Raw genomic sequence first — 12,735 nt, 5'->3', positions numbered from 1 at the left:
CCTGCCGATGCAGGGGACACGGGTTCGGGCCCCGGTCCAGGAAGATCCCACGTGCCGCGGAGCGGCTGGGCCCGTGGGCCATGGCCGCGGAGCCTGCGCGTCCGGAGCCTGCGCTCCGCAACGGGAGAGGCCACAGCAGTGAGAGGCCCGCCCCGCGTACCGCAAAAAAAAAAAAAAAAAGGGAGTTCCAGGGAGAGACCCCCCTCTTCCCAGAAGACGATGCCTGTGCCGCCTTCAGTAACCCTGCCTTGAAAACCTCGCCCTGATCCCCAAGGAGAAGCGAGCCCTCTGCTTCTCCAGCCCTTTCTGCCCCGTGCGCCCCAGGCAGATCCTCCAGGCTTCCAGGGGGTTGGGCCGGTGGGGGCAGGCGGCAGGAGGGCAGGGATAGGGTATTAGTGCCGCTTTCCCCCACCGTCCCGTAGTGTGGCTCTGTCCTCTGCGGCCACCGTCCCCTCCTGGACCTGCCCCTATGTGCGGCTGCAGCCATCGTGGGTCCAGGAACCACACGCCTGCCCGGCTCCCGAGTAGACGGCCAACAGCCCCCCTGACTCAGCCCTCCCCTCTGCAAATCATCCCTTCACCTATTTCTCTTAGTTAAACTCTGTAAAGCATGTGGTCTCTCTTCTGCTGAGACGCGGACGGATACATCAGCCGTGTACACCTGGCACCTGGGACCCTTTGCTGCAGGGCTTGCACCTGGACAGATGGTCCCTCGGGCAACAGATACAAATAAACTAGTATAAGGGAGTAAAAATTATCGTATGCATGCTCAGTTGGGGCAAATTATGAACAAAAAGACCAAAAATCCAACTGCCACTTCTGATGAGTCAGGAGCAAAGGCAGGGTCCTGGGCATGCACCCTGCACACAGCACCACCCATGGGGTGCGCAGACCACCTAAAGTCACCCCTCCAGCCCGACCCATGGACCCACCCCTACCCTCACCCCATATAAGGAACCAGATCACCAACCCCCCGAGGGAGCAAGCAAGGGCACCTGTTACTTGCTTTCACTCTCTCCTGCTACAGCACGTGTCCCAATAAAGCCTTGCCTGGATTTCTTGTCTGGCCTCTAATCAATTTCTGCTGACTAAGGAGGCCAAGAACCCTGGTCAGTAACACTTAGATGCAAGAGGAAAATGAAACAGTGAACCTGCTGCCAGCCAGACTGTTCTTACCTTCTCTGCGCCTATCACGGGGCCCTGAGAGTCACAGCTGCTGTGTTAGCCATAAGGTGAAGAAGCAAGTGACACTACAGTGTGTACAACATGATCCCTGATAGATATTTAGATAGAGACATATAGACAGACGATAGGCAGATGATAGATACATGATAGATAGATGGATGATACATAGATAGATGATTGACAGATAAATGATAGATGATTGACATAGATAATAGATAGATACACAAAAGATAGATGGATGAGAACATGTTTTATGAAAAGAGATCTGGGGGACTTCCCTGGTGGTGCAGTGGTTAAGAATCTGCCTGCCAATGCAGGGGACATGGGTTCAATCCCTGGTCCGGGAAGATCCCACATGCCTTGGAGCAACTAAGCCTGTGCGCCACAACTACTGAGCCCATGCACCACAACTACCGAAGCCCAAGCGCCCTAGAGCCCGTGGTCCGCAACAAGAGAAGCCACCGTAGTGAGAAGCCCGCGCACCACAACGACGAGTAGCCCCCGCTCACCGCAACTAGAGAAAGACCGGGTGCAGCAACGAAGACCCAACGCAGCCAAAAAGTAAATAAATAAATAAACGTTTTTTTAAAAAAAGAGATTTTTGGAAGATTTATCTGGACATTCGTAGTGATTGTCTTTGATAGAAATACCTGGAGGCCAGGCTTCACTTTCTCCACTCCAGAGTTGTTAACTTTTCACAGGGTCCATTCCTTCTTTCTCTTTAATGAGACAGACGGCGTGGAAGGGTTTACTCTGTTGTCTGTTGTACATAAGAAACTACCCAAACTGCAGTGGTTTTGTTTTGCCCACAGGCAATCTGACCTGGCCTCGCCCGGGCGGCTCCGGGCATCTGGCCGCAGGTCAGCAGGGGCTCTGCTCCTGGGGTTTGGCGGGTCATCAGCTGGGGAAACGGGGGGCGGGGAGAGTGGCCGGCGTGCTCCTCACCCTCCCGCAGGCCAGCCCCGGCGTGTCTCCGTGATGCTGCAGATGTCCCAGGGGAGCACCAACCACAAGCACTTTCCAAGCCTCTGCGTGCCTCACGGTGGCTGCGGCCCTGTGGAGAGGCTGAGCAATGACGGTGGCCACCAAGGGTCTCCCCAGAGCCTGGGATGCTAAGGGCACTGGGCCTGGAGGTTAGCACCTCAGTCCTGGGGCAGCTCCAGCCCTCAGCCGGCCTCGGTCACACGCGGAGTAACAGCGACAGCGTCACCGCTCAGCAGGTTTAAGGCCAAGGCTCTTGACCCTGCCCATCTCAGAGGGGCCACCGGGCTCCATGGTCCTGTGGCCACATCCAGCAGGGCTGTGCAGGCTCAGGACGTGCCCTGCTCACCAACTCCCCTCGTGTCCCTGACACCATGGCCACCACCACTGTCCTGAGACGGATGTTTTTGTTAAGCTTATGCCTTGCTTACTTATGGGCCTTCGTGGACCCAGTGAGTGTTTGGCCTTGCGACTCGGGTGAGTGGACACAGTGGATGCAGAGACAGTGCTGACTGAAGACTGGCACGTGTGGGGACCGAGGGCACAGGAGAGAGATGGGGAGGCCTGGGCCGGAGGTGAGGGGGTGGGGGTGGGATCCAGCGCACACCAGTTCTGGGTGCCTTCGAAGGCCCAGGCCGCTGAATTCAAGTCCTATCTCCCCGCTGGTGGGCAACTTGCTGGCGAGTGGGTTTTGTGGGGCTCTTAGGTCTCTATGCAGCCGCCTTCTGTGGCACAGGCTCGTCATTCTGCCTCACAACTGGTCCACATGGATGCAGGGGGCAAAGAGAGGGGCTTGCTAGCCTGTGCTCTGTCTTCCTGCTTCCCAGCCTCCAGAAAGGGAAAAGGCCCCATTAGTGCATCTTTTCCTGGAGGCCGGAAACATTCTTCAATTGCCCTGAATCTCAGTGTCTGCAAGAGCACAAAACCTCTCAGCCCAAGAGCCCCAGTTTATGGATGGAGAAAGTGAGGCCCTGGGAGGCCTCACAGCACTTGACGGAGTGGGGACGGTTCCTAGATCTCTTAACTCTCATGAAGGAGAAAGAGAGCAAAGAGAAAAGGGTGCCAGGCTTGGCCCGAGGCTGGCCAGCGCCCCCCTCCTTCCTCAGAGGCCAGGAAGTTTCCTCTTCTTACGTGATGCAAGTGAGCCGGCAAGGCCCCTGAGGACCCTCGTACAAATCACAACAGAGGCACCATCCCGGCGTCATCCCCGTGGGGTGAAGGGCCTTCCTCCTGGTGCCCTGACCCACGGACCGGACCGGAGCTGGACCTGTGGGTGGCCCTGCAGCCTGACCGGAGGGGGGCAGTGGAGTGCAGCAGACCATCTGGAATCCTGGTTCTGCTGGAAACCTCTGGCGGGGATGGCGGTGCCCCCAGGGGCCATGTTCTAGGGCCTGGGCAGGCCGCTCTAAAGTCCCGTGGAAAACAGCCGCGAGCGGCCGGCCTGGCCAAGTCAGCACAGCCAAGTGCCTCTGCCGCTGGGTCAGGGCGCTGCTGATGCCGCTCAGCCCTGGGGTCCAAGACCTTGGAGGAGCCTCGGGAGGGCACAGAGGTCCCAGGACCTAGACCTGCTGCAGGGCGGGAGGTGCCAGGCGTCTGTGCTGGTTCCACCAGGACTGTGGGACACAGAGCAGAGCACTCAGTAGGCGCTTCAGCATGTAGTGGATGCCTTAGCTCCTCCCAGCCGGTGCTCTCCTGGGCAGGCATCGCAGGCAAGTGTGTTTGATGATTCGGCCCCGTTGGACGTGTGCATGATGCAAAGTCCTCGTGTGTGCTTCCCCTCCCTGCTGGCCCTTTCATCCCATTGCACAACGGAAAGAGGGGTTCATCAGCTCAGCGGCCCAGGCCAGCATGTGATTCAGCATTTCCAGGGCTTTCTGCTGCCTCTTGAGAAACTGGCTTTGATGGGGCACAGAGGGATCTGTGGCAACCCTCCTGCCAGGAGCAAGGCCCCAAGGTATCCGGGCTCTCGCTTTGGCCTCCACGGAGCACGTGGCCACCTCGTCCTCCCCTACTCTTGTCCTGCCAGTCCCGGCCCTCCACCCCAGAGTCTCAGAGCAGAGAAAGGGCCTGTGAAGAGCGACACCTGTCCCTGTGTGGTGAGCTGAGCTCCCCAAGTCCAGGGCATGAGGCTTCAGCAGTGCAGCCTCAGGCCACACAGGGGTACCTTGGGGGCTGGCGCGGAAGCCCCCCAGGCCTAAATTCGAAGAAACATGAGAGTAAAGAGCAATATAAGAGATGAGACCAGCTAAGTTTTGAAGAAATTAAAGGTTAGAGATTTTCTTTAAAAACTTACTGCAAAGTCCACGCGGTCGGGATGAATTTTAGCCCATAAAGCAGCACAGCATCTTAAATGGAATTCATCCCTCAAATTAATCTCTCTCCACTTCCCATTGTAACCAAACCAAGTCCCAGTCATTTCAGGAACACTCCTCCCCTTTTCTCGGTCTGTGTCCATCTCTGTGGGTCGGGAAGGCACTGGCACCGTGTTCATCCTGGCCCCGACCCTGGGTCCAGGAAAGCTGGGGGCCAGGATGGGCGTGTGCATGACGTGTGGACTCACACCCTGTCCCTGGCGGGCGTCGGTGGGAGGAGAGAGGCAGGACCACCCCACGGGGTGAGGGGGGGGAAGGGAACCCACACGCAGCTGGGGGCTGTGGGACACTTTCCGGGCAGGCCCTCTTTCCACGGGGCCTGTTGTCCGGGTGTGAGGACACATACCCAGAACGTGAGGGAAAAGCAGCAGACCCTTTCAGAGACAGCCTCGCAGAGGGACGTAGCCGACACCCCCCACCCCCGGCTGCCTCACCCTGCCGTCGGCAGAATAGCTGTGCAACTGTCCAAACGTCCTGTTGCACCTTGCGCTGTGTTCTCATTATCAGAACAAACAGACCACCCAGGAGTGGAAGTGCAGGGGCTGGGCCTGAACTGGCAGGGCGATGCCTCGGGGCTGGAGGACTTGTCTGGGTCACTCACTTGGGCTCTGGACCTCAGCCTGCAACCAGACGTCCACCAGTGAAAGCAAAGGACGACACAAACTACACGTGAGAAATGCGGGGATGTGTCATCAAAGACTCTGCGACAGGAGGGGGCCCAGGGCTCTGCAGGATCAGAGCCCCGGGGCCTGGCCACGCAGCAGCGGGTGTTCCTCGGAGGGGCATCTTGGACAGAGGCAGGCAGTGCTCCGCTTGGCTTCATGTAAGCGCAGCGCCCGAGATGTTTCAAGCTACAGCCATTTATGAAGAATCCAAGGCTTGCCACCTCGTGATCCCGACTGGCCTTTCTCCCAAAACACTTGGATTCCCTGCCTGCCTCACATTTAAAACACACATATGCCCAGAGTTCCAAGTTAGGGGAGTTAAACCATTCCCTCCAGCCACTGGGGGCTGCCCCTGCCCAGGCTGGGGGCCCCGCCACAAACACCCTGTGGGCCGGCCAAACACAAAGGCCGACTTGGGCGGTCAAGCAGCCCCAAGATGAGCATAGCCCGCGGGAGGCGGGGCGGGGGAGGGTGACTGTCAGAAGGGGGGCAGCTGGGCAGGCCTGACGTCAGAATGTCCCAGTTTTTGCAAAAAGACAGAAACCTGGGTTTTATAAGAAATCAAAACTTTTAAAATCATAGCAAGGCCAAACAGAGCGTATCTGTGAGCTGGATGCTTGCAGCGGGGTGGGATGGGGACTGGGGTGTCCTGAGTGACAGGGGTCCCTGCGGCGCCTGGCATGACAGGCACTCAGCAAGTAATTCCTGGATGGGTGGATGAATGGATGGATGAATGAATGAAAGTTTTGGCAGGATGCCCGGCTCCCACGGGCCGAGAGGTTGTTTACCCCATGTCCCGTGAGAGAATATGGCGTCCAGAGAGAGCTTGCCCACGGAAGTGCCGGAGCCCACAGGGACTGGAGGGTTGGCTGACAACCGTGGCAGTGAGAGGAGGGGGCGGGGCGGGGGGGGACCCGAGCTGTGCGGTCAGGCCCAGGGGCCCTACTGGAGCTCCGTTTCCCTGGGCAGCGGCTGCCACTCCTTAAGCCCTCCTGTCACGGTTGGACACAAGCACAAAGGCACAAACACAAAAACCTCAGTTAGCGGGAGCCCCTGAGGAAGAAGCCTGGCCCCCAACAGCCCCTTGTGCAGCTCTTCCCAGGAGGCCTCAGGCCCCAAAGGCCAGGCCAGCAGGGCAGGGGCTGGGCTGGGCCAGAGAGGAATCAAGTGTGCTCCCCCACCCTGGGGGAGCTAGACGTGGTTTTCTGTGCCCAGGACTTCAGGCCCTTTGCCTTTGGCTCGTCCACTAAGGAGACAGGCTGCTCACCCAGGGCCCGCCCTCCAAGTGTGTTTGAAGGTTCTCTGTGTGTGCGCTCCACTGCAACGCACATGTGCACATGTATGCAAGCATCTTGCCTGGCTCTCTGTGTGCAAACACCCCCACTATGTGTATTTGTTTGTGGAGAGCATGGTGTGGGTGGTATAGACCACTGTATGTGTCCCACCTGCAGTGCCTGCTTGTGCACAAAGGCCGTGTGTTCCTCTTAGTGTGTCGGTGCGTTCTGGTGTGTGCGCGCGCTCTCGCCCCTGCGCACGTGCTGGGCTGAGATGCGCGTGCCCCCGCCGCCCCGGAGGCCAGCGACCCCGCGGACGTCGCCCCCCCCAGACTGCCTGACACCGTGAATAGGCAGCTAATAATTCAAATGCAACAGTGCTCAATGGCCAGAAATGCACACACAAATGGCTAACATACATAGGATAAGCCCACTTTGTTAATGTTATGTTTATGAACTTCACTGAAGACTGTACATTAGCTGTATGTTCTTTTATTTTGATGTGTAAAAACAGCATTTGAACTCCATGACTTTTGGAGACAAGGGCACTGCCTGAACATTCATTTTCGATGAACTGTTCCATCATTTACCACCACCATTGTCCGATCACTTTAACTTCCATCTTAATTTCCCTCCCACTTGCCTTGGCTGGGCCTCAAATTTTTAAAAAGATCCAAGGAAAGAAAGCAAAAATTATTTTTACAAATGTATTTGTTAAAGAGGAAATGTGCTCTCTGTGACTGTTTCATGACTATTATCTAAAATTGAATTGCATCCTCCATTCCTGCGCGCGCTCAAGCCGGAATCGGTACATTCCATTCATAACACTCCCTCGAGCGGGGGAGGGAGGACTGAGCGGAGAGTTAGTGATTAAACGGAGGACGAACGAGGCTCCGCTTGGCTGGGCGCAGGAACAGCGCTGGAGGCGAGGAGCACGTGAGCTGCTTCCCGGGAGCCAGCCGGCTGCTCACAGGTGGCCTCGTGGTTGGGTTCGGACACGGCACCACGGTGCACCGGGCCCAGGGGGCAGTGACGGTCAGAGGCGGCCAAGGAAGGGGCCTTTGGGCAGCCTAAGTACAGGTAGTCTTGCCCCCGCAGGCCCGCTATAGGTTGTGTTGTCACTCCCATTCTACAGATGGGAAGACTGAGCCTCAGAGATGAAGGCGCTTGTGCCTGGTGGCACCATCACAGCAGCGACAGCCTTTGCAAAGCCCTGGCCCACTGAGGGGAGCTTTTGCTTGCCTGATGCCGACATCTCCCTCAGCTGAGTGCTGCCCTCCTCCAAAGCCCCCTATGCCCCTGCCAGTCCTCTTGTGTGCTGTCCCGTTTGCTTTGGGGAGGATCTTACCTCCCCAGCTGAGCTGTGCCTTCCCCAAGAACGGGCCCGAATCCCACCTGTGCCTGGCCAATAGGCAGTGGGAGCTCAGCTGGCGGGACACTCTGACGTGAGGGATGTCGTGGCCCCACTGGACACGGTGGCAGAGAGAACAGGCGAGAAGCAGCTGAATCTGACTCGGCTCCAGGTGGACAGGGAGGTGGTGTAGAGGAGAGGGGGTCTGGCTGAGGGCACGGCCAGCATGGCTGGGACAGCTGTGGCCTCGTCCCAGCGCTGAGCAGGGGTGACGTGGAGTAGACAACTCAGTGCCCAGTTCTGCTGGCCCTGGCCGGGGCCAGGCCGCCGAGTGTGCAGGCTCTGCTGTGTGTCTGAGGACAGCTGGGGGGAGCTGGGGGCTGGGGGAGCGGCTGGCACAGGGGCTACGTGAAGAAAGGCTTCTGTGGGGGGCGCTGGATGGGCCCTAGCGTCACTCTGCAGGCAGGTGGTGGCCGGCAGAGGACCATCTTCAAAAGGCAGAGAAAAGAGTCATGTGTCCACCTGTTCGCTGCAGGCTGCCATCCACCTGAGGCCCCGTGACTCCCGGATTGGCCAGAACGATGCCTAGAGGTTCTGTGATTGACGGGGGAGGTGCTGGAACAGGGGGGCCTACGGGTCCCGCTCAGCCAGCCAGGCATTGGCCACGCTCCGGGCGGGGGCCTCTCCTGGGCTGGAAGACCTGGGCAGATCACTGCGCCATTCCAGCAGGTCACCGTGACCAGGCAGGCTTTGTCTGCTCAGCGTCGGTGGGCAGGGGTGGTCCTGGCGTCCCCGGGGGCAGTGGCAGGAGTCACTCGGCAAATGCGCTGGCCCCCTGGTCCCCACCTCACCCTCTCCTTCCTCCTCCCTGTCTCCTTATCACGATGGACTTGTCTGGACCCTTCCTCCCAGGGAGAAGCTGAGTCACCTCCATTTGTGCCCGCAGAGGCCTGCTGCTCTGCACTTTACAGCGGTGGTTCTCGACGTTGGTCCAGGGAGCTCTGGACCCCCAAGACCCTTTCAGGGGTCTTGGGGTGAAACCATGCTCGTGATAGTGCCGGGGTATGTTTTCCTCTCTCACCTCTCCTGAGGGTACAGCAGCATCTTCAGGGTGACGCGCTGTCGTGCAGTCGCAGCTCCAACAGCCGATGAGACGTGTGCTGTGTATCCTTGCGCTTCAAAGTTTCTCCATTCTAATTAAAATTAATTAATTTAAAAAGGGATCACAGACCAAAAATGTTTGAGAATCGCCAATTTAAACTGGGTTCAAACCCAGGTTCTGTCCCTGACTGTCTACAAGGCCTGGAGCAAATACTTAACATAAGAACCTGCAGCCCCTCTGCTTAAAGAGGGCAGAAGGGCACCTCCCTCCTGGTGCCCACACGGGCGTGCGTGAGGCTGGAAACAGAACACGGTGGGTGGTGCACCCAGCGGGTAAACCCGTGGGGCTCTGCCTTGCAGACACCCCTCCGCCCTCTGGGGAAAGGCGGCCAGCTCCCTCCAAGGCCCTGGGCGCCCGTGGGGTTTGGAGGGACTCTTAGCAGCTCTTCAGAGTCTGGCAAACAAGAACCACCCGAGCCCCTGCCCCAGCGCATTCATCCCGTCTGGCACTTTCCCCAGGCGGGCGCTCGGCCAGCTCCCTGAGCACACATTTTCCTGCATGTCCGAGGTGTGAGAAAAGTAACACGTTTGTTGTTGATCTTGCTGGAAAAGGCCTGGTTTTAGAAAGCGGTGTGTTTTGAACTGGTTGCGGAGTACGTTCTGTAAGTCCTGACCAAAATACCAACTGACGTAAAAGAAGCTCCTTCACGGAAAAAATATTTTGCTTGGAGATGGACCGCTGGATGCTGATGGAGGGTAAAGTGCCTCCTTCCCCACGTCAAGCTGGAGCCATCCCGGGCGAGTGCCGGGATTCAGCCTTTGCTGTCTGGGCTGCCACCTCCGAGGGAAGCCACGGGGTGGGGGGGGGAAAGCTGTTCCAGCTGAAAAGAGAATTCAGTGTGGTGGCCAGTTACAAAATAAATATACAAAACCTGTGGCTTGCCAAACGCCCTAAAATAACTGTAACAAAATATATTGGAAAAAAGATCCCATTCACAATTCAATGAGAAATTAGGAATCCCAGGAATAAACTAAACAAGGAAACACACACAGGACAGGAGGCTCCAGCTCTCACCTGAGAAATAAAAATCGAGTCGAAAAAAAAGAAAATCATTGAGTCGATGGAGAGAAAGACGTGTCTCTGGATAGAAAGCCATAATATTTTTAAAATGTCCATTTTCTAGCAGAAATATTTGAAAAGGCAAGCAAGAGGGTGGGGGATGGGATTATCAGAGATGAAGGCTAAAATCCTTTAAACACTGAACTCCTGATGCGAGCATGGAACGGAAAACAACAGAAAGTGTACATGTCAGCCTGAAGTTATATAAACACTTGATACATGAAAAGATGACCTTTCAAATCAGTGGGAAAAGCAAGGGCCTTTTTCAATTAACAGTTTGGGCAAATCGCCAACCCGGTGAAATTAAATAAAATTAGATTCCTGTTCCGTGTTCTAGATGGATTAAAGATTCAAACGTAAAATGAAACCATGAAAACACTAGAAGCATATTTCAGTGAATATTTATGTAATCTTGGGGGTGAGGGAGAACTTAACATGAAACCGAAGATTAAAACAATAAGGAAAAGGTAATGGGTTTGACCAGAAAACATTTCAAAACTTCATTGTGTCAATAAATACAAACAGATCGTCTCTTTAGAAATGGACTAGAGCAGCTTTGGCTGCAACCCTTTCCAAGCTCTCATCAACACAGGAAAAAAACAAAACTCGCCACATTCATCCAGGCAGCAAATTTTCATCTATCGCTGTGAAAAAAGAGGAATAAAAACAGAAAAGCCCCTGCCGGAAGGGAGCTGACATCTACGATGAGAGCCAAACAAGTGAGGTAAACAAATGAAAAGACTGCCCACTGAAAACTCAGATGGAAACTGAAATCAGCGACTCTGGAGAAGCTGCCAGTGAAAAGGCAGGGCAACGGCTGCCGCTGCCGTCTTCCTGTGGTCCTGCAGGTGGTCATTTCAGAGGCACCTCCCTTCCGAACCCTTTTAACCCACTTCAGTATGTTTTTGTCTCCTTGTGCTACTTACTTTGCTTCCCCTCTTCCTTGAAAGGCTGAATGTGCACAGCGGGTCACACACACAATTGCAGATGAACGTGTGATTTCGGATGGTACTAGGAGGAAGTGTTCCTGATTGTAGGTGGTCCTTGGATGAGTGTTTTAAATTTTAATTGTTTTCTATCTATTTTAAGGTCTATTCCGTGTATGGGAGACCTACGGCATTTCCTTTTAAATAACTATGTTTAAGTAGGGAGTTGATTTGAAAACCAAGGTTAAGTGCACGATAACACACTTGGTTCAAGCACATGGCCAAAGTCACGACCTTGGCGAGGGAAGCGACTGCTCTCTGGGACATGTTGCTGTGGGCAGGGGGCCGCCAGAGGGCTTGCTCCGCCGTTTCAGGACCTCCAGCCAGAAGCACTGAGGGGTGAGGGGACCCTGTGAGGAGGTGAGCAGGACGGTGGGGCTTGAGCTGGGGCAGGAGAGAAGGGTCCTTGTGGAGGGACTGAAAGCACCCGGCGGTGGGTTAGAATGGGGGCGTCTCGGCTGCGGGGAGACCCTCGCCGGAGGTCCCTTAGAAGGACCCTTGGCCCCTGGGGCTTTGAACACAGGCTCTGATGCCGGGCTCCTGGGCTTAAGGTGCCGAATTGCTCTGTGCCTCTGTTGGCCCAGGGCACAGGCCCGGCCGCCCGTCCATGCGGGGTCACACCCGCACGGGGGTCGGGACGGGGGGAACCCGCAGGCCGAGGCTCCAGATGGAGGTTCCCACCCTCCCCGGAGCTGGCGCTGCCTGGAGTCAGCTCCCGCCCTGGGGGCGCAGGCACGTGGCTCCCTGGTCCCATGTCAGCTCTCCCCATCGGTCTCCACCCACTCAGGGTCCCGGAGCTCACCTCCAGGACTCCCAGGGTCCCTGCCCCAGGGTCTGAGGCTCTCCGGCCCTGGGGAGATGGGACCAATACCCGCTCCTTTTCCCACCTGCCCGGGGGGAGCGCAAGCCACCCCCAAAGGCCCGCTGAGATGTTGTCCGGCTGGACCCTGCTCCCCTGGGTGTGAAACCAGACGGGGTCACTCGGCGCAACATGAACGCTGCAAGTGACGGGTGTGTGGTGAGTGGTGAGCAGGAAAGGGTCAGGGTGAGTCTAAGGAAAGGAACCCGCTCGCAGATCCGGTGTTTTCAGACAGAGCCACAACCCTGTCACCCAGTCTTTCGGTTCGCAGCAGCCTCTGCCTACTTTGCTCCTCCCTCCCTCCTTTTCTGTTTTCAAAGAAATTCAGTTCAGCACTAGAGTTGACAGCAACACCGCAGTAACTCATGGCATAATCTCCCCTGTGCAGACATCACAGAGGCAATGCTTGTGAAACACAGAGAGTTTCGACAGTGCTGGAATTGGAACTATTGCTCAAGGTCCATCAGAAGCTCCCGCGCCATGTGTGCTGGCTGCGTGTGCCCAGCTGCTTTGCGCCCACCTCCAGCCTGTGTTCTGGGCGATGGGTGTCCGGCTGGCAAGGGAAGCCCAGCAGGCTGCTCCGAGCTGTAGGAATACACTCCTTCATGGAAGGACAGTCAGACCACAGGATCAGGAGACCCACCCCGGGGACAGCAGGGGCTCCTGGAAGCAAGAAAGTGCCAAGAAATGGTTGCCGGGTAGGGCAGCCCATTCACTGTTCAGCCCTGAGCATCAGCCTGGGGGCTTTGTGCTTCAGTAAATGAGGTAAGTGGGGCCTCTGCAAAGATCAAGGAAGACAGAGGACCAAAGAAATTAAAGTTGGCAAAGACCCATACTCACA

Source organism: Lipotes vexillifer, unplaced genomic scaffold (genome assembly GCF_000442215.2).
Source record: "Lipotes vexillifer unplaced genomic scaffold, Lipotes_vexillifer_v1.1 scaffold1115, whole genome shotgun sequence".
Lineage (NCBI taxonomy): Eukaryota > Metazoa > Chordata > Mammalia > Artiodactyla > Lipotidae > Lipotes > Lipotes vexillifer.
The sequence above is the reverse complement of the archived record's forward strand: the minus strand, read 5'-3'. Positions refer to the sequence as shown.